This window comes from Manis javanica, chromosome 5 (assembly GCF_040802235.1).
Source record: "Manis javanica isolate MJ-LG chromosome 5, MJ_LKY, whole genome shotgun sequence".
Classification (NCBI taxonomy): Eukaryota; Metazoa; Chordata; class Mammalia; order Pholidota; family Manidae; genus Manis; species Manis javanica.
Window position 1 is genome coordinate 142,995,921 of NC_133160.1, and position 18,925 is coordinate 143,014,845.

General features: G+C 46.3%; 1 long non-coding RNA gene across 1 annotated transcript in view; it reads right to left on the reverse strand.

Moving 5' to 3' along the window:
- Positions 1–3,049, reverse strand: part of LOC108396916 (uncharacterized) — a 32,168-nt gene extending 29,119 nt beyond the window's left edge. The window contains exon 1 of the long non-coding RNA XR_012131767.1: positions 2,853–3,049. This is a non-coding gene — a long non-coding RNA (uncharacterized lncRNA). The remainder of the gene's footprint in view (positions 1–2,852) is intronic.
- Between the last annotated feature and the right edge of the window lie 15,876 nt (positions 3,050–18,925).

Genomic DNA, 18,925 nt, shown 5'->3' on the forward strand with positions numbered 1-18,925 from the left:
TTCCATGTGCACTTGAGAAGAATGTATATCCTGTTGCTTTTGGATGTAGAGTTCTATAGATGTCTATTAGGTCCATCTGTTCTAGTGTGTTGTTCAGTGCCTGTGTGTCCTTACTTATTTTCTGCCCGGTGGATCTATCCTTTGGGGTGAGTGGCATGTTGAAGTCTCCTAAAATGAATGCATTGCAGTCTATTTCCCTCTTTAGTTCTGTTAGTATTTGCTTCACATATGCTGGTGCTCCTGTATTGGGTGCATATATATTTAGAATGGTTATATCCTCTTGTTGGACTGAGCCCTTTATCATTATGTAGTATCCTTCTTTATCTCTTGTTACTTTCTTTGTTTTGAAGTCTATTTTGTCTGATATTAGTACTGCAACCCCTGCTTTCTTCTCACTGTTGTTTGCCTGAAATATGTTTTTCCATCCCTTGACTTTTAGTCTATGCTTATCTTTGGGTTTAAAGTGATCTTTGGGTTGTAAGCAGCATATAGATGGGTCTTGCCTTTTTATCCATTCTATTACTTTATGTCTTTTGATTGGTGCATTAAGTCCATTTACATTTAGGGTGACTATTGAGAGATATGTACTTATTGCCATTGCAGGCTTTAGATTCGTGGTTACCAAAGGTTCAAGGTTAGCTTCTTTAGTATCTTACTGCCTAACTTAACTCGCTTATTGTGCTGTTATATACACTGTCTGGAGATTCTTTTCTTCTCTCCCTTCTTATTCCTCCTCCTCCATTCTTCATATGTTGTGTGTTTTGTTCTGTGCTATTTTTAGGGGTGCTCCCATCTAGAGCAGTCCCTGTAGGATGCCCTGTAGAGGTGGTTTGTGGGAAGCAAATTCCCTCAGCTTTTGCTTGTCTGGGAATTGTTTAATCCAGCCATCGTATTTAAATGATAGTCGTGCTGGATACAGTATCCTTGGTTCAAGGCCCTTCTGTTTCATTGCATTAAATATATCATGCCATTCTCTTCTGGCCTGTAGAGTTTCTGTCGAGAAGTCTGATGTTAGCCTGATGGGTTTTCCTTTATAGGTGACCTTTTTCTCTCTAGCTGCCTTTAAAACTCTTTCCTTGTCCTTGATCCTTGCCATTTTAATTACTATGTGTCTTGGTGTTGTCCTCCTTGGATCCTTTCTGTTGGGGGTTCTGTGTAATTCCATGGTCTGTTCGATTATTTCCTCCCCCAGTTTGGGGAAGTTTTCAGCAATTATTTCTTCAAAGAGACTTTCTATCCCTTTTCCTCTTTCTTCTTCTTCTGGTATCCCTATAATACGAATATTATTCCTTTTGGTTTGGTCACATAGTTCTCTTAGTGTTGTTTCATTCCTGGAGATCCTTTTATCTCTCTCTATGTCAGCTTCTATACGTTCCTGTTCTCTGGCTTCTATTCCTTCAATGGCCTCTTGCATCTTATCCATTCTGCTTATAAATCCTTCCAGGGATTGTTTCACTTCTGTGATCTCCTTCCTGACATCTGTGATCTCCTTCCGGACTTCATCCCACTGCTCTTGCATTTTTCTCTGCATCTCATCCCATTGCTCTTGCATTTTTCTCTGCATCTCTGTCAGCATGTTCATGATTTTTATTTTGAATTCTTTTTCAGGAGGACTTGTTAGATCTGTCTCCTTCTCAGGTGTTGTCTCTGTGATCTTTGTCTGCCTGTAGTTTTGCCTTTTCATGGTGATAGAGATAGTTTGCAGAGCTGGTACAAGTGACCGCTGGAAGAGCTTTCTTTCTTGTTGGTTTGTGGCCTTCCTCTCCTGGGAGAATAGCGACCTCTAGTGGCTTGTGCTGGGCAGCTGTGTGCAGACAGGGCTTCTGCTTCCTGCCCGGTTGCTATGGGGTTTATCTCCGCTGTTGCTGTGGGCGTGGCCTGGCTGGGGCTTCTCCTCCAAAATGGTGGAGCCCCGTTGGAGGGGGAGCGGCCGGGAGGCTATTTATCTCCATAAGGGGCCACTGTGCTCCCTGCTGCCCAGGGGGTTAGAGTGCCCAGAGATCCCCAGATTCCCTGCCTCTGGTCTAAGTGACCTGTGCTGCCCCTTTAAGACTTCCAAAAAGCACTCTCCAAACCAAAACAATAACAGCAACAATGAGAGAGGGAACAGAAAAAAAAAAAAAAAAAAGGAAAAAACATGCGATTTTTTTTTGTCCTCAGGTGCCGGTCCCAGGCACCCGCTCACTGGTCCTGCTGCCCTGTCTCCCTAGCACCAGGGTCCCTGTCCCTTCAAGGCTTCCAAAAAGCACCCGCCCACCGGTCCCGCAGGGAAAAACGCACGATATTCTTTGTCCTCAGGTGCCGGTCCCAGGCACCCGCTCACCAGTCCCGCCACCCTGCCTCCCTAGCACCAGGGTCCCTGTCCCTTTAAAGCTTCCAAAAAGCACTCGCCAAAAAGAGAAAAAAAAAAAAAAAGAAAGGGGGAAAAACGCGCAATTTCCTCCATCCTCAGGTGCCGGTCTCAGGCACCCGCCCACCAGTCCCACTGCCCTGCCTCCCTAGCACCGGGGTCCCTGTCCCTTTAAGGCTTCCAAAAAGCGCTCACCAAAAAGAGAAAAAAAAAAAGGGGGGAAACGCGCGATTTCCTCCGTCCTCAGGCACTGGTCTCAGGCACCCGCCCACCGGTCCCACAGGGAAAAATGCGTGATATTCTTTGTCCTCAGGCGCTGGTCCCAGGCACCCGCTCACCGGTCCCGCCACCCTGCCTCCCTAGCAAAGGGAGCTCTGTCCCTTTAAGGCTTCCAAAAAGCACTCGCCAAAAAAAAAAAAAAAACCGCTCCGGTTTCTTTCCACCCGCCGGGAGCTGGGGGGAGGGGCGCTCGGGTCCCGCTAGGCCGGGGCTTGTATCTTACCCCCTTTGCAAGGCGCTGGGTTCTTGCAGGTGTGGATGTGGTCTGGATGTTGTCCTGTGTCCTGTGGTCTCTATTTTAGGAAGATTTTTCTTTGTTATATTTTCATAGCTCTATGTGTTTTTGGGAGGAGATTTCCACTGCTCTACTCACGCTGCCATCCTGGCTCCGCCTCTCTAATTGTCATTTTTAAAACCTTGACCCTCTCATTTCTTGTATCAGCTTCTCCACCTTTGTTTATGCCACCTACCAATTTTGTAAACCGGCCTCCTCCATCTTCACAGAGAGACAGGGTGGGGCAGGAGGAGGGGAGGCCGGGTTGGGCGGGGTGGGGCCTGGACAGGACCTGAATGAGGACAGAGTTCTATTGTTGAACACCAGCAGCCTCCCTCAAGCTGTCATTAATCAGCCCATCCGATTAGTGACAGCATAATTTTTTAACCAGCCAAGAATGAATCTATTTGTCCTCAATCAGCCTGTGTTTTCCAATCTTCTAAAAAAGATCATGAAAGTATCTGTCAAACCCCTTGAAATCCAGGACACTCCCATGACCCTCCCTGGATCTGCCAGTTCTGTTTTTTAACAAAGAACTCAGATTTGCTAGACCACATTCATCTTTACTGAGCTCATGATACCCACCCAAGGATCACTTTTAGAAATGTCCATAAGCACTGGTTCTAAATTTGTTCCAGAATGTTGTAGGGGGAGCTATCTCTTCTTGGGGTGATAAGACTTGGGAGAATTCTGATGGCATTCCAGGTTGGTAAGGAGAGAATGGGATGAGGAGCCAGGCTTTGTCTGGAAACTATTTGCAAAGCGGTGTGGTGAGCAGCAGGAACCTACATATGGGCATTCATGCAAGGCTCCCTCAAGCCACCCTGAGTGGACCCAAGTCAAAGGTCCAGGGTATAGCAAGTTGGGAATTAAGGTAGGCATTAAAGAGTACAAGAGCACAGGATATAAAACCAAGACTGAAAACAGAAAAGGTGGCTGAATATTACCCCCCAGAGCTAAAGGATTAGCATGAGGAAATTCAAATGAATTCCACCAGTCTCCTATTAATGTCCAGATAGATTTATTAGGCCAGCCACAAGAATGGTGGCTGAAAAAGTCATGAGGATCAGTCCAATTGTCCCAGCCCTAGTGTTTTATTTTACCAGACACCCATCCTCAACTCAGAAAGAAACTCAAACTTATATAGAGTTTCAGGAGCCCACTTTCTCCCACTCCTTGCAAGTTTATCTCGTGTATGCCTAGTCTTCTGGTCCCTTCTCTATCACCCAGTTTGTGAAAAATTACTGGCAGTTTCTCTTTCATCACAGATGCCCGTTCTTTCAACAGAACCTCAAGGTGAAGAATACAGGTTTTGGTGCTGAGCACACCTGGGTCTGTGTATCTGCTTGGCCATTTACTTCAGTAAAAATTTGAGCAACTAACCTCTCCGAGCCTAAATTTTCTCACTGAAATATAGGGGTAATAGTACTCTCACCAAGTCGGAGCTTTGTGAGGCTTCAACAAAATCATGTATTTGAAGCACAAGGTGCAGTGCCTGCACACCACGTGTGTTCCACACATGCTATGGTCAATCGCATCATTATTCCCCATGTTCACTCTTCCTGGAATCTGTCCCCTTTGCACATGACTCCGTAGTTCTCCCCATTAGAGATGGTATGTGCCTCCCACTTCATTGGTGCTGAGCTTGGATGGCATGTGACTTGCTTCAGCCACTGGAATGTGGGCACAAGAAACAACGTGTGTCTTCTAAGTCTAGGTCTTACGTATTAGGTGTTTCCACTCTTTGCATTTGTGCTCCTGCCATTTCCAAGGGAAGGACATGCCCCAGGAGGCCCACTCTACCAGCTTAGTGAAAGTTTCATGGAACAGACCTAAACCCAACCCACACCCAACAGAGCTCAGCCTACATCAGCCAAACTCCAGCCACCCCACAGACACATGAACAAAAAATAAGTGCCTGTTGTTAACCACCACAGAGTTTTGGAATGGTTTTGTCTGGGGCTTGGAGATTTAATCTTACTTAAAGCAGTTAAAGGGCCCATTTCTCTTTTACTCTAGTTCCCACCAAGCCTCAATATGGTGAAAAGAGCATGGGTTTTGGAACCAAAGAGACTTAATTCATATCAGCTTCTACATCTTACTGGCTGAGTAGTATGGGGCAAGTCAGTTGACTTCTCTGAGCCTTAGTTCTTCATCTGTAAAATGGGAGTGAGAATACCAGCCTCTGTTAGGGTAAGGGTTAAATGTTATCATTTATGCCACATGTTACAAGCATAGCACAGGTTCTCAAGAAAGGTGACTAACTCTCCCCTTTCCTTCATATTCGTAACCTTATTTTCCTTTGGAAAGCCTCATCTCGAGATCTGGCTAGAGCAGACAGAAGTGAATAGAGTTTGGTTACCACCCCTGGAACACAGGGGTTGAGGAGTTTGGCATTGTTTCAGACTTTGGTTCATTCATTCACATTTATGTGGCACCTGTCTGTGCTAGGCACTGTTCTAGGTGCTGGGATTCTGCTGGCCAATTAGGTAAAAGAACTCATTACTCTTAAAGAGTTAATGTTCTAGAAGAGTTCAAAGTAGATAATGAATAAGAGACAATAAATAAACTAGACAATTCCAAGCAGCAATAAATGCCCTGAAATAAATACAAGAGTGGGATGGGATCAAGAGTGACAGAGTGTGGGCCTGTGGTCAGGGCAGCCTTGCTGAGGCCAAGACACTCTGTTTTCCAAATTGCAGAACTGTTCTTCTCTAGTTCGTGAGCCACACTCTTTTTGTCATCAACACTTTAACAAGTTACATTTATTTTTCTTTCCTTAAACACTTGCCATTCTTGGTACAGATCCAAGCAAGTCTTCTAAATTTATGCTTGATTTTGTGTTCTTCCTCCCTCCTTCTGTGCGTCTCTGGATTCCCTAGTTACCTTGGGCTGCCACACCCATCTTTCTAGACACCACTTCCTTTCCTTCATCACTGGTACCATTTTTAGGTTCACACATAGCAGAGGTCCTGTTTGCAAAGTCTCTCACCTTATCATGCTGTCTTCCCTTAAAGTGCCTTGTATCAAACTCATCTTTGGACATTTTGAAATCTGTTCCTCTAGAGCCTACAATAATCAACTATTCCCCTAGTTCCCCATCTTGTGAGAAGATCACGCTAACTGTCCCAGCCCGTGTCAACTTCAGCCTCTTTGTGGCCAGAGGAGAGCTCACACAGGCCGATTCCCTCACTCCCGGTAGATGAAGCCATCATGAACACATGCCAGTAATTACCAGATGCTTTCTCTGCCTTTCACAACATGAATTTCCAGCAATTATCTAGCATAGACTGGAGATTCTCAAAATGTGTTGGGCATATAAATGAGCTGAGTGGCTTGTCAAACACACTGACTCTGGTGCAGAAGGCCCAGTGCTGGGCCCAAGATTCCACATTTCCCACAGGTTTCCAGCTGTTGCTGGTGCTCCTGGTCAGCAGAGCCCATTCCAAACTGGTGGTGTCAACCCTCCATCCCACGTGCCACATACCTGGAGGCTTGATTTGTAATCAGTGTGAAGAAGACATCATCTCTCTAACTCAGGAAATCTAGGGCACATGCCCTCAGCAGTATTTCTTCTCCTTAATATTCTGCCTCAATTTCAGGGCCTCACTCCCAGTGTCCCCCATTTTACATGTTGTTCTCTATAATCACATTGACTTCCCCAGTTTCATCTGGACATTTTATTCCAGGATATTAAGTCAGGGTTCAGAACACCAGGTGTTTTTGAACTCTGAGAGAACAGCTGCCTGGGAAAGGGGCACATCTCCCAAGGGCAGGGAAGAACAGGAGGCAAGATAAGATCTGCCTTTTGGTCCATCCTACAGTATGGGAGAATATATTTGTAAATGACATATCCGACAAGGGGTTAACATCCAAAATATATAAAGAACTTACCGGCCTCAACACCCAAAAAGCAAATACCCTGATTAACAAATGGGCAGAGGATATGAAGAGATGGTTCTCCAAAGAAGAAATTCAGATGGCCAACAGACACATGAAAAGATGCTCCACATCACTAATCATCAGGGAAATGCAAATTAAAACCACAATGAGATATCACCTCACACCAGTAAGGATGGCCAGCATCGAAAATACTAAGAACAACAAATGTAGGCAAGGATGTGGAGAAAGGGGAACCCTCCTACACTGCTGGTGGGAGGGTAAGCTAGTTCAATCATTGTGGAAAGCAGTATGGACGTTCCTCAAAAAACTAAAAGTACAAATACCATTTGACCCTGGAATTCCACTTCTTGGAATATACCCAAAGAATACAACTTCTCAGATTCAAAAAGACATATGCACCCTTATGTTCACCACAGCACTTTTTACAATACCCAAGATATGGAAGCAACCTAAGTGTCCATCAGTAGATGAATGGATAAAGAAGATGTGGTATATATACACAATGGAATATTACTCAGTCATAAGAAAGAAACAAATCCTACCATTTGCAACAGCATGGATGGAGCTAGAAAGTACTATGCTCAGTGAAATAAACCAGGAGGAGAAAGACAAGTACCAAATGATTTCCCTCATTTGTGGAGTATAACAATGAAGCAAAACTGAAGGAACAAAATGGCAGCAGATTCAGAGACTCCAAGAATGAACTAGGGGTTACCAAAGGGGAGGGGTGTGGGAGGGCAGCTGGGGAGGGAGGGAGAAGGGGACTGAGGGGTATTATGTTTAGTACACATGGTGTGGGGGATGACAGGGAGAACAGTGCAGCACAGAGAAGACACATAGTGGATCTGTGGCATCTCTCTGCACTGATGAACAGTGACTGCACTGGGGTATGGGTGGGGATTTGATAATATGGGTAAATGTAGTAACCACATTGTTTTTTCATGTGAAACCTTCATAAGAGTGTATATCAATCATACCTTAATAAAAAATTTTTTAAAATAAATAAGTAAATAAATAAAAATAAAGATCTGCCTTATGGTTCAAGAACATAAAATGGCACAGGACCCTTGAAAGAGAAGAATGCACAGCTAAAACCCTAAAACTACATTCAGGGGAAAATTGTTTCTTTATGTAACTAGAAGAATAACAGTGAGAAAGTACCTAGTTATTTTCAAGGATTATAAAAAGAGGAAAAAGATGATGAAAAATACTCATTCAATTATTCATTCATCCACTCAACTAATTCTCGTTGAGCATCTCCTTTGCGCCAGGCTGTTCCAGGTGTGGCGTGGGTGCCAGGAACAACAGAACCCGTGCCTTTCTTCATGTTGCTGATGTCCTAGGGAGAAAGACAGACGCTACACAGGCAGCAGGCAGATACATTACAACAAATTGTGACCGGCTGTGAAGGGAACACAGTGTAGTGATAAAGAATGAAGGGCCAGGGACTCACTGTACATAAAGTGGTGAGAGGCCACTCTGAGGAGAGGAAGTTCTAGCTGCAAGTCCAAAGATGAGAAGTAGCAAGACCTGCTAAGAGTCAGGCAGGGGTGGAGGCAAGAAAGATTACTTGGAAGAGAAGGAAGAGTAGCTACAAAGGCCTGAGGTACAAAAGAGTCTAGTGGGTTTGAGGAACTGAAATGAGCTGTCTGGCTGGAGTCCAGCATGGTGGGTGGGGCGAGCAGTAGGAGAGGAAGTTGGAAGGGTGACGTATAGTCTCAGGCCTTTACACCAATGGACTAACTGTGGTTAAAATGAACCTGAAATTCCAATGCAAGAGAGTACACCTGTAATTTGGTTGGATGGGACGTGTTTAAACAAGTAGTTCCAGAGTGCCTACTTGTTCCAGGATTGATATATGAAAATATATAGTAAATTAAACGAAAGACAAGGATTTAACCTAATGGAATGGGGAAGCCCATCAGGCACTGTTCAGGAAATGGTTTATTTGCTTGGAGAGGGATGAACCCAAGAAAGGAATTGGGTAGACAGTGTTTGGGAGGGGATGGCAGACGTCAGCACAGCCTAGCAATGGGCTGGACTTGGATCATGGAAGCAAGAAGAGGATAAACATACTGCGTGTGTGTGTGTGTGTGTGTGTGTGTGTGTGTGAGAGAGAGAGAGAGAGAGAGAGAGAGAGAGAGAGATGGGGGGGTGGGGCAAGGGCAGTGCAGAACAAAACAAAAGCCCCAAAGGAAAAGCAGGTGGACTGGGGAAAGGAAAATAAAACATTCTCACACCTACTCCCTGACCAGTCAGGTGATCCTTGGTGATACAGGTAAGGAGGGCACAGGGACAAGGACTGGTGCCACAGGAGTAGCAAGAGGCATAGGGAAGTCTGTGCAGCTCACTGGGCAGGAGGCATGCCTAGGACCTCACTCACCAACCCAGCAGTTGCTAAATCTAATGATTCAGGGATCAAGTCCAATGTGGCCTGGACAAGACTGCATTTCAAGTCTCCTCAAAGCCTAGAGCTCAGTACAGCGCTGCCTGCATCCCCCAGGGTCAGCCGGCCCAGCCACAGCAGCACCTGGCACTATTTTCCCTGGGGCTGGTTCTCTCCTCTTCGGAGCTCCTCCAGGAGAGAACAGAGAGGACAAACGCAGTCCTCCCTCTGCAGGGCTTCTTAGTGACTCTCGGGAGGCTCAGGAAGCCGGTGGTTGGGCCGCACACGGGCTTACCCCATCCCCACGTGCCCTGCTTCAGCACGTGGTACACTGAGACTTACTGACTCAGTTCGGACAAACTTGAGGCTAAAGTAAGACATTTTCTATGCCCCTAAGAAGTCTAAGTGTATCTGACAAGAACTATGTATCAATGATATTAGGGAAAATTTCCAAAGAGCAAGCCCTCCATAAACTCACCAAACTCACCTAAGCGCTTTCATCTTTGCCACATCTTTTCAGAGTTTGCTCACGTGCCTAAGTGGCTTCAGTGGTGGCAACCGTCACCTGGGTAGTCTCTTCTCATTCTTAACTGTCACCATAGCACACGGTGCTACATTGAGGCAGCTCCTCCTACGCCCTGTTTCTACATCCTCCACAATACTCTCCCATATTTTTCAAGAAAAAAAAATATTATTCTTTTCTCCTTTAGGGGTAATGATGCCCAGCTTTGGAGTGAGACAGGCCCTGGAGTCAAACCCTCACTTTGACATTTACTATCAGGGCAGCTTGGTTGAACTGGCTTCTCAAAGTGTCAGTCTCCTCACCTGTAAAGGAGGGACAGTGACCCTTACCTCCCAGAGTAGCTCTGAGAATTGAGATACTGAATATAAACTAAACATAGAGACTGGTAAAGGTTAAATAAATGTAAGCTATTTTATTAATAGCATCATTTTCATTATTCTCTTTTGAAAATTTCAAACAGGATATAGCACAGCACAGAGGAACTCCAAGGAGTGTAAGTTTCTTCTAAGGGTCTCAGTAAAGGACAAGAGGGATTGTCCCCTTCAGGGCTTGCTGGGGGCTCTCCCAAGATCAGGCCAAACAGTGCCCAGGCACTCACCACACATTCTGCTTCCCCTCCTTCCCCATCTCTCTGCACCTGGTTTCTCTATCAAACAGGGATTTACCTGCCCTAATCCCATTGCTCTTCCCGGGGGTCCATGTATCACCACCTTTTGTAAAGCCAGCTAATGCTTTAGGGACATTAATCAGCACTGATCAGTTCCCTGAAGCAAAAACATTTATCAAAGCTTGCCTGCCAGGCTAAAAGAACTGAGGCAACTTAGAAAAACAGATCCTTTACACACAGAACGCACTCCCCAAGTAGGTGTTCTCTGCTTATTGATGTTCCCCTCCTAAAGGACACTGATGCAGATAGATCTTCAGCCAAATTTAAGGATGAATGTTCTTCACAAAGTACCCCAAGGTATTTGACACCTAAGTAAAGACAGCAAGTTATGTATGTGTATAAAACAGCCAATATGACAATTATTATTTATGCAGGGAGCGAAAAAAATCAATCAGTATAATTCTCTTCAGAAAATAAATTACTATTCACTCATTCAACTACTTTCTTTTGAACATCTACTGCATGTTTGATGCTGGGAAGGATACAAGTACTGATCAGACATAGAACCACTTCTGGATGCTGACAGCCTAGTAAGAGAGCCAACATGGGTGGAACACATGTCTATGTATATGTGTGTGTGTGTGTGTGTGTGTGTGTGTGTGTGTGTGTGTGTGTACACACTTATACAAGAGATAGGCAATAATGTCAGAGGAAAGGGTCAGATAAAATATTACGGTAATCCAGACAAGGAACCCACTCACCCCAGTGGAGGCCTGCCCAGACCATCTTATCTAATATCACAACCTGCACCAAACCCCATACTTCCAGTCTCCCTTTCCTGTTTACCCAGGGCACTTATCACCTTGTGGTGTACCATATTCATTCATTCATTCATTGCTTTTTACCTACCACCAACACTAGAACATAATTCTCTCCCTAAGTGCTGAGATTTTTGTTTGCCTTGATGTATCCCAAGTACGTAGCAAAAAATCGGGCACATAGTAGGCTCTCTATAAATCTCCCTAAATGCAATACAGGCAGGACAGGTGTGCTAAGAGATGGCTGTCCATCCATCTATTTAACAAGCATCTATTGAGAATCTTCTCTATGCCAAATATTATCCCAGCTCCTGGAACTGTAAAGAAAAGAAGCTTCCCATCTCCTCCAGGCGCTGGCAACCTGAGCAGAAGCAAGGGCTTCCTGCTTAGGTGAACATTGTGAGCCAACATTCTCCAGAGGCAGAAGCACCAGGCTGTGTTCAAGAGAGCGTGCAAAGCTGGGTGGAGTGGGGCTCCCTGGGAAGAAGGCTGAAGAGGCACCACATGCCCCAAATCCGGAGAACACAGAACCCCTAGCTGAGCAGTCCATGCTTATGGCTAGACCCTTGTAATCCTCAAGACATAGGCTTCATTTTTAAATAACTCCCTTAGATACAGACAGAATACTCATGAGAGCCAAATAAATCGGACTTAATCCAGGAGGTGGGAAGTCGGACAGCAGTAATGCATAAGGCTCTTCCTTACAGCCTGTATGTTTTTCATGCTTCATGCTTTGCCTGTTTTGAGTTTCAGAAGAATGGGACTCACACATACAGACACAGAACACACTCAGGCTGTTTCCAACTTTGCACACATTATTCCAGCCAAGACAGGAGGAGGCCAGGGGGGATGAACACACATGCCTTGCTCTCTGATTGCCAGGCCACCATGAGATGAAAAGGCATTGCTTGTTCAAGCAACATTTTTTGGAAAGACCCAGAAAGGGCTGCAGCTCCCGGATACCCTCACGAGTGCCCCCAGCTCAGGCCAGAGTACACTGGCAGTCAGGAGCCCAGCGGCAGGCACTGGGGAAAGTCAAAGAGTTAATGGAAGAGGGAGTTTGGAAAAGCTCATGTCTGACCCCAAAGAGGGAGAGAGGAGATGCTATAAGAATAAATGCTTATAGGCACAACTAGATTGGATGGTTGTTCTGAGCTCTGGAAAAAATAGCATATAAAAATAATTGTGTTATGAACCAACTCTTTCCTATACATAGTGATATAGATAATCACCCACTTCCTCAGCTCATCTATTTTATGAGTTCCTGTTTTTAAATGTTGGATTTTCTAAAAAGCTCACCTCACAAGCAGAAGTTCTAGTGGCAGCCACAGAGGAATGTCCAGCCATCAGGGTGACCTGGAGGTCCCTGCAGAAGGAGGTGGGAGGTGGGGCAGGGAAGGGCAATTGCAGGAACTGGGTGATTCATCCACAGGGGAGATCAGGCCACATGGGTAACATCAGAAGCCTGAGTTCCAGATCGCCCCAGCTGCTGGGCTTCCAGGCCTGTCCCCCAGCAGGCTGGAGGATTCTGCAGACGAGTGGATCCCAAAGCACACTGCAAATATTCCTGCTCCCCACGCTTTGCAACTGCTCTGGAGTTCCTTATCAGCCTCACTATAAAATGCCAAAAGTGGGGAAACACACCCACATTGTGTGCGTATGAGGCACATGGAGAGTTCAAGTCTCCAGGCAAGTATATGGTCCCGGGTCCCACATGCTGCTGCTGACAATGCCGTTCCATGTGAGCACAAGTGTGAGTGAAAAACCCCAGTTTCTCTTCCTCTAAGCAGCTCAGCCAAGGAAATGAGCCCCCTCCCAGACATCAACACTGACAAAGTTAGGCGAACTCGGAGGAGCCGGGGGCTCAATGCTAGGGATACGTGGAGGGATGGGTCAGGTAGACCTGGGAGTCACTCTCCAACCTGCTAAGAGACTTCCAAGCTGAGCCTTGTCAGGAGATTCTCCCTAGGGTTAGTTAAGTCTTGTAACTCATCTAAAGAAGCCTCCTTTCTCATGCCTCTTTGATTGTTTCCTCCCTTCGTTCATGGGAGAAATCTGAGTCACTCTGATTCCCCACTAACAGTCTATTGGATGACAACAGACCAGAAAAGAGGAGACATTCCAGAAATAGAAAACCACTGTGAAAAATACCTGCTTGGAGCTTCGTTAAGCCTCGGGAAGCAGGACCACTCCCCGGTAATTTAACTGCTTGGAATGCCAGGGGACTGGAGACAGCAGTGGCACGGGATTCTGGAGGTCTCCAGCTGCTCCCGACAAGAGGGGGTGGATCTCGTCCTTCGCTCGGCAAGCACGCGCTGAATGCTGTACCCCGTTAGGCACCGACAATAGCTAATAGCTGATACTCAGTGGACACTTACAGGCTGAGTACTGGACCAGTGCTTACCTAGTATACGTTATCTAATTTAATCCTCCCAAACATTTATGAGTGTCTTGCTATTATGACTCCCAATTATGATCAAGAAAATGAAGGCACTGAAAGGTTAAGTAATCTTCCCAAAATCACGGAGCTGAGTCATGGAAAATCCAGGACTGACCCCACTTCAGGGTCCAGCTTTAACTGCTGTACTCCACAGTCCCTGTGAGACATGTCCAAGGAAGATTGTGCAACCTGCCCTGAAAATATGTTTCAGGCTTTGCCCTCAGAAAGTCCCGCATAGGGAATTTGAATTTCTCTTACTTCTGTTACAGTCCAGAGCCTGTCGCACAGTTCCAAGGGGCGCTGCAGAATTAGGCACAGCGGCTTCCAAGGAGTGGAAGGGGGAGGGGCGGGGTCAGTCCTAGAGCCACACCCTGAAGATGTGGCATCAGGCCCAGCACTGAAATCCTGCGGTGGGGGCACCTGTAGCCATTGGGAGCTCGATTTATCTGCTGGTTGAAGCCCTCCCTTCTCCCCATCCTAAGAGAGCAAAGGCTGTTTTGCCTGCTGAGAAGTCAGAACTCTCCATCCTATACATGTCTGGTGTTCTGTCAAGCTGACAGTGTTCACGGAAGAGGACAGCTAGTGCTTTTGTACCCATTCTGAGAAGACACCCTTCGGTAAACACTATTATTCATTCCTTGGAACCCCCATAAACCTGGGAACTCAGTTCTAGTTAACTTGAGGTAACACTACAACATTAAGCAGTCCTCTTTGCACAACTGAGCATGCCTGAAACTTGAGTGTGCCCAAAGGGCTTGTTCAAGGGCCAAGTGCTGTGACCTGTACCCCCATCCCGCTGGTCCTAGTGGTCTGGAATAGGCCCCAAGAACTTGGATTTCTAACAAGTTCCCAGGCAATTCTGCTACTGCTGGTCTGCTCTGTAGACTTCTTGGTGCTGTCTTAACACCATCAACACCATTCCTCTAAATTGTAGCTCAAAACACAATCCCAGCACAACATGACATTTAAAATCCCAGAAGTGAAATACGTGTGTGAGGTAAGAGGCAGAGAGAGTGAAGAGATTAGGATAAATTAAGCCCAGGCTGAATGGCAATTTAAGAATAAGCCTCTGAAGGATGGGGGATCAAATAAAGAGGAAACTGAAAGGGCTTGCAGAGACAGCCTCATCCTGAGAGTACTAAAGCTGGTCTGGGCAAAGCCAGCCCTGCCCTACCCAGCCCAAACCTGCCCAAGGTGCTCTCTCCTTCCTCAAGAGAAAGTAAATTTACTTCCCAGCTACAGCACACCAGCTGTATTTGCATTCCCTTCCCTGGGGAAAACAGGGACCTCTGCCTGCCTAACCCCACCAGCTCATTAACACACCCTGCATCGAGCTCCTAGTTACACCCTAGGATTTCAATATCAACAGCTGAAAGGAAGGGGTCTGGCCCTCATCTGCAGTCATGTACGCTTCTAGAAAGCCTGGAGGTCTGCAGCTAGAAAACAGAGGATGGACCTGGCTCTGTTCGCTGAGGGTTTCAACCTTCTCCTGCCTGACCTATGGTCTCCTCACCCATGTCAGCCCTTCTGAATGAGTACCCTTCTTCTGGGCTTCTTGGTGAACTTCTAGTCTTCTTCAAAACTCACCCCAGGCATTTTTCTCTGGGAGGTGATCCCTGCTGCCCTTGCAGAGTTTTGTTGTCACCTGCCCCGTGCCGTCACTGAGCTGCAGGCATGCTGCCATACTATCCGCGAGTCTGAGTGACAGGAGACGATTAACCTCCGAGTATTCGCCGCCTGCCTTCTCTCTCCTTACCAGCTCAAAAGTCCCTTCCCACGTGGTTTCTATCACTCTGTCACTGTCTAGGGATGGGGGCCTCCCTTGCCAGAATTCTTCTTTTCTCTTCTATAATACAGAAACGTAGGCTAGGGAGAGAAAATGGAAGACAGAGAAGGAAATAAGGATGTTTAGAAGACATGAGAGGCATGTGGACTGGAGCCAGGAAGATATTTTCTTCAGGAAAGGAAAAACTGCAGAGATCGGAGCAGGTTTCTGGTTTTGTTTTTCTGAAGAAAGCACGCTATACAGGCTCAGGGTGTGAGGAAATAGACAGAAGAGGGAAGAGGTGCTGTCCTCTTCTCCAGATTGCCCCCGGGGACTCTATTTACAGAGCGTGAAAATACAAGTAAAGGACTTAAACTCTCCTGGAATCTCTTGGGTTGCCTGGACCTTCTTTCCTGGTGCTCTGGGACCGGGCGGCATGGGTCACCCTTTCCACGGGTTACATCCTTGTGCTTCTCTCGTCTTTCACTTTGCTGTTCCTGGCATCTCGCACAAAGCCTGGTGCCTGAGAGATACTCAGAAAAGGTTAGCCTTTTTCCTCCCTTCTTTCCTTCTGTCAAGTCTGAGCAGCGCATCAGGCTGAAATGATGGCCGAATGGAGCAGGGGCTGACAGGACACCTCAGGGGAGGCAGGCAAATAAAACATCCCAGTAAGTCTCCCTGGACTGAGCACCAGCCACACAATGCTGATCTTGGCCAGGAGCCCACCGTTCACCAGCCCCCTCCAGGCCTCTGGGATATGGCTAATTAAAGACATGGTTACTCATTTCACTCCCAAGTTGCTATTTAAGGAAGTAGAATCATGCCATTCCTATAAGGCCTCTGACCCTATACTAGAGGCAAACAATGCCAGGGCTTGTCCAAGTGGCCGTAAGTACAGAGCTGTTCAAAGAGCCTGGGAGGGGGCAGAGGAGGGAGGAGATGGCAGGTCCTACAGCTGGGCCAGCTGCTGGGTTACCCCTCCTTCACAGCCCTCCTCTCTCCCTCCCTTCCAAGGGCCAGAACCTAGTGACAACCCCTTCCTGAGCCCCTTGCCAGGACAACTCCTGTGTTTTCTGACACACTCAGAGTCACACAGCTGACTCAGAAAAAAACACTAACAATCTCCTTTTGCATTGAAAGTAGCAGCAACTTAGAGAATTTGGGATTTTTCAGTTATTCGTAAGAAGTAAAGAACATACGGTTTTTAATCAACAAACTCTTATTGAGATCTGCTCTATGTTAGGCCCAGTGCTAAGCACTGGGAAAAGAAGTGAATAAAAATCATTCCTGCCCTCAAAGAGTATCCAGTCTTATAGATGAAAGAGGTGCATAAACAAATAAATTATACTAATGTGGACTCAGTATAAAGGTAGAGCTATATGCCATACTCAGTACTGAGAAGGTGGTGATGGCCCCTAACTGGTAAGGAAAGAAAGGCACCAAAGGGCAGGGGAGCTGAGGTGGCTTTTGAGGCATAGATAGGAGTTCATCACATAACCTAGAAGGGAAGAATATCCCCACCACAGGAGAAGCATATTCAGAGTCAGTTAAATCATGGAGAAATAGGTTGATCCATTTGTTTCAGTGGGTCTCAAACTTTTCTAACAAATAACTCATAACAGCAGATTAATGAAGGGCTAGACTGAAGCATCCAGTACAAGCGTGAAATTTATTTTTAATTTTTAAATTGAGCTATCATCGACATGTAACATTAGTTTTAGGTGGCATGAAATATCTTAGATATTTTCACTTTTTTTAATTGTGCAAATTACACATGGTGGTTTATCACAGTCTTGTATGTTTTGATATTAAAATAAAGTTTTAAAGTTCCAGTCAGTAAGACTATTTGACTTTGCAAACATACATTGTCAAATAAAATTGATGCTGTATGGAAGAAGAAGCTCCACGTTGATCCCTTGGGTGAGAGAAAGTCAGGCTGAGAACTAGGAAGCCTTTCGAGGGGCACTGGAGACCATAGCTTTATCACTGAATTTGCAAGTGATTTTTCACACACTTATTTAGGCCTGTTGGTGGGTTTGACCACAGTTGCAGTACTTTCCAAGCACTCTTCTCAGAGTAAGCTTGCCCTGATTCCCTTCAGCCCTCACTGTTTGCCATTTGGCTGATTCGAGGAAGACACCACCAGGGGCACCACTGGGAGCCAGTTAAGCAATGACAGAGGGGACAGAGTAGAATCTATCCCACAAACACCAGCATTTAGAGGAATTGCAAGCTGCATGTACCAAATGCAGGGCCCCATCTGGGGTTTAAAAAAGCCACCTTGGGTAAAAGTAATGATTCCCTAATCCCCAGGCTAGGTTACACTCCAGACCAAATAAGGCAGAAATTCTGGGAGGGGTGCCTGGGCATTAGAATTTATAAACATCTCAGGTGATTTCAATGTGTGACTAGCTTGCAGATCAGTGGGCTGGATCACCCTGGCTGCACATTAGAATTCCATGAGGAGGTTTTTATGTGTATGGTGGGGAGCTCAACCCTCAGCCCAGTAGTCAGAATCCTGGCACTGGGGCATGGGCACCAATATGCAAAAGGCTATAGATGAGAAGGACGTGTTCCTGTGAGAAGCCTGAAAAGAGGTAGCGTGAGAACGTGAGAGGTGAGGTGCTGTGGAGAGGGTAAGGGGAGTACTGGAAGCTGAGGTGGCAGTGCTCCACACAGCAGCGAGAGAGCTGCCGATGGCTCTGGAAGCTGCAGAAGGTTCACTGGCGGAGGAGGAGGAGGAGAAGGGTTATGTGGTGGTGCCTGAGGCCCTGGCCCTTCCTCTACTTAAGTCCCCCCCAGTTGTGGTCAAGAAGGTAAAGATGTAACCACAGGCTTCTCCGGGAGAGGTGCAGCCCCCTCTTCAGGTCATGGAACTCTCCAGATTCTACCCCTATGCACAGGAGTAGCTGGTGGATTTGGGTTTCCAGTTTGGGCAGAAACCCTCAGAAACCATATCAGCCTGGCTCCTGCACCTTCGGGATACAGAAGTGGATGGGATCATTCTGTCCAGGTTAGACATGGGAAAATTAGCTTCCCTGACAACTCGTCGTGTCTTTCAGCAGTGGTTACAAAATTCATAGGAGAACCAAGGCAGCCACTCTTGTCTTGAACAGTTGATGGCAGCCCTTTGTACTGCATGGCCCAACAGAGGTAATTTCCTCTCTTCTCCCACTAAGGCAAACATATACTGAATTCCAACAGGTGTTAAGGAAGTTGGGCATAAAGAACACAATTTATAACCCAGAGACAAATGGCCCAAAGAGCTGTTCACTGTGGGATGAGGGATACAGTGTTGCAAACAGCTCCCTCATTCCTCTTTGGGCCTGTAGTGGCCATTCCCATCCCCTATGTGGGGCAGCCCATGAATATGGTCACCTGTACTGTGCTAGATGTGGGGGAGGCTGAAGCAATGTGGACGTGGAGGGGAGTGTGGGCTGCTACTGAGAGGAAGGGCTTAAAGGGCCCCATGAAAGTCACAAGGACCCAGATGTGGGTTGATTTGATAGAGGATGGAGCAGACAAGCAGAAACTGGATGGGAAGTGAAATAAAATTTTATTGGAGTTATGGCAACAAATG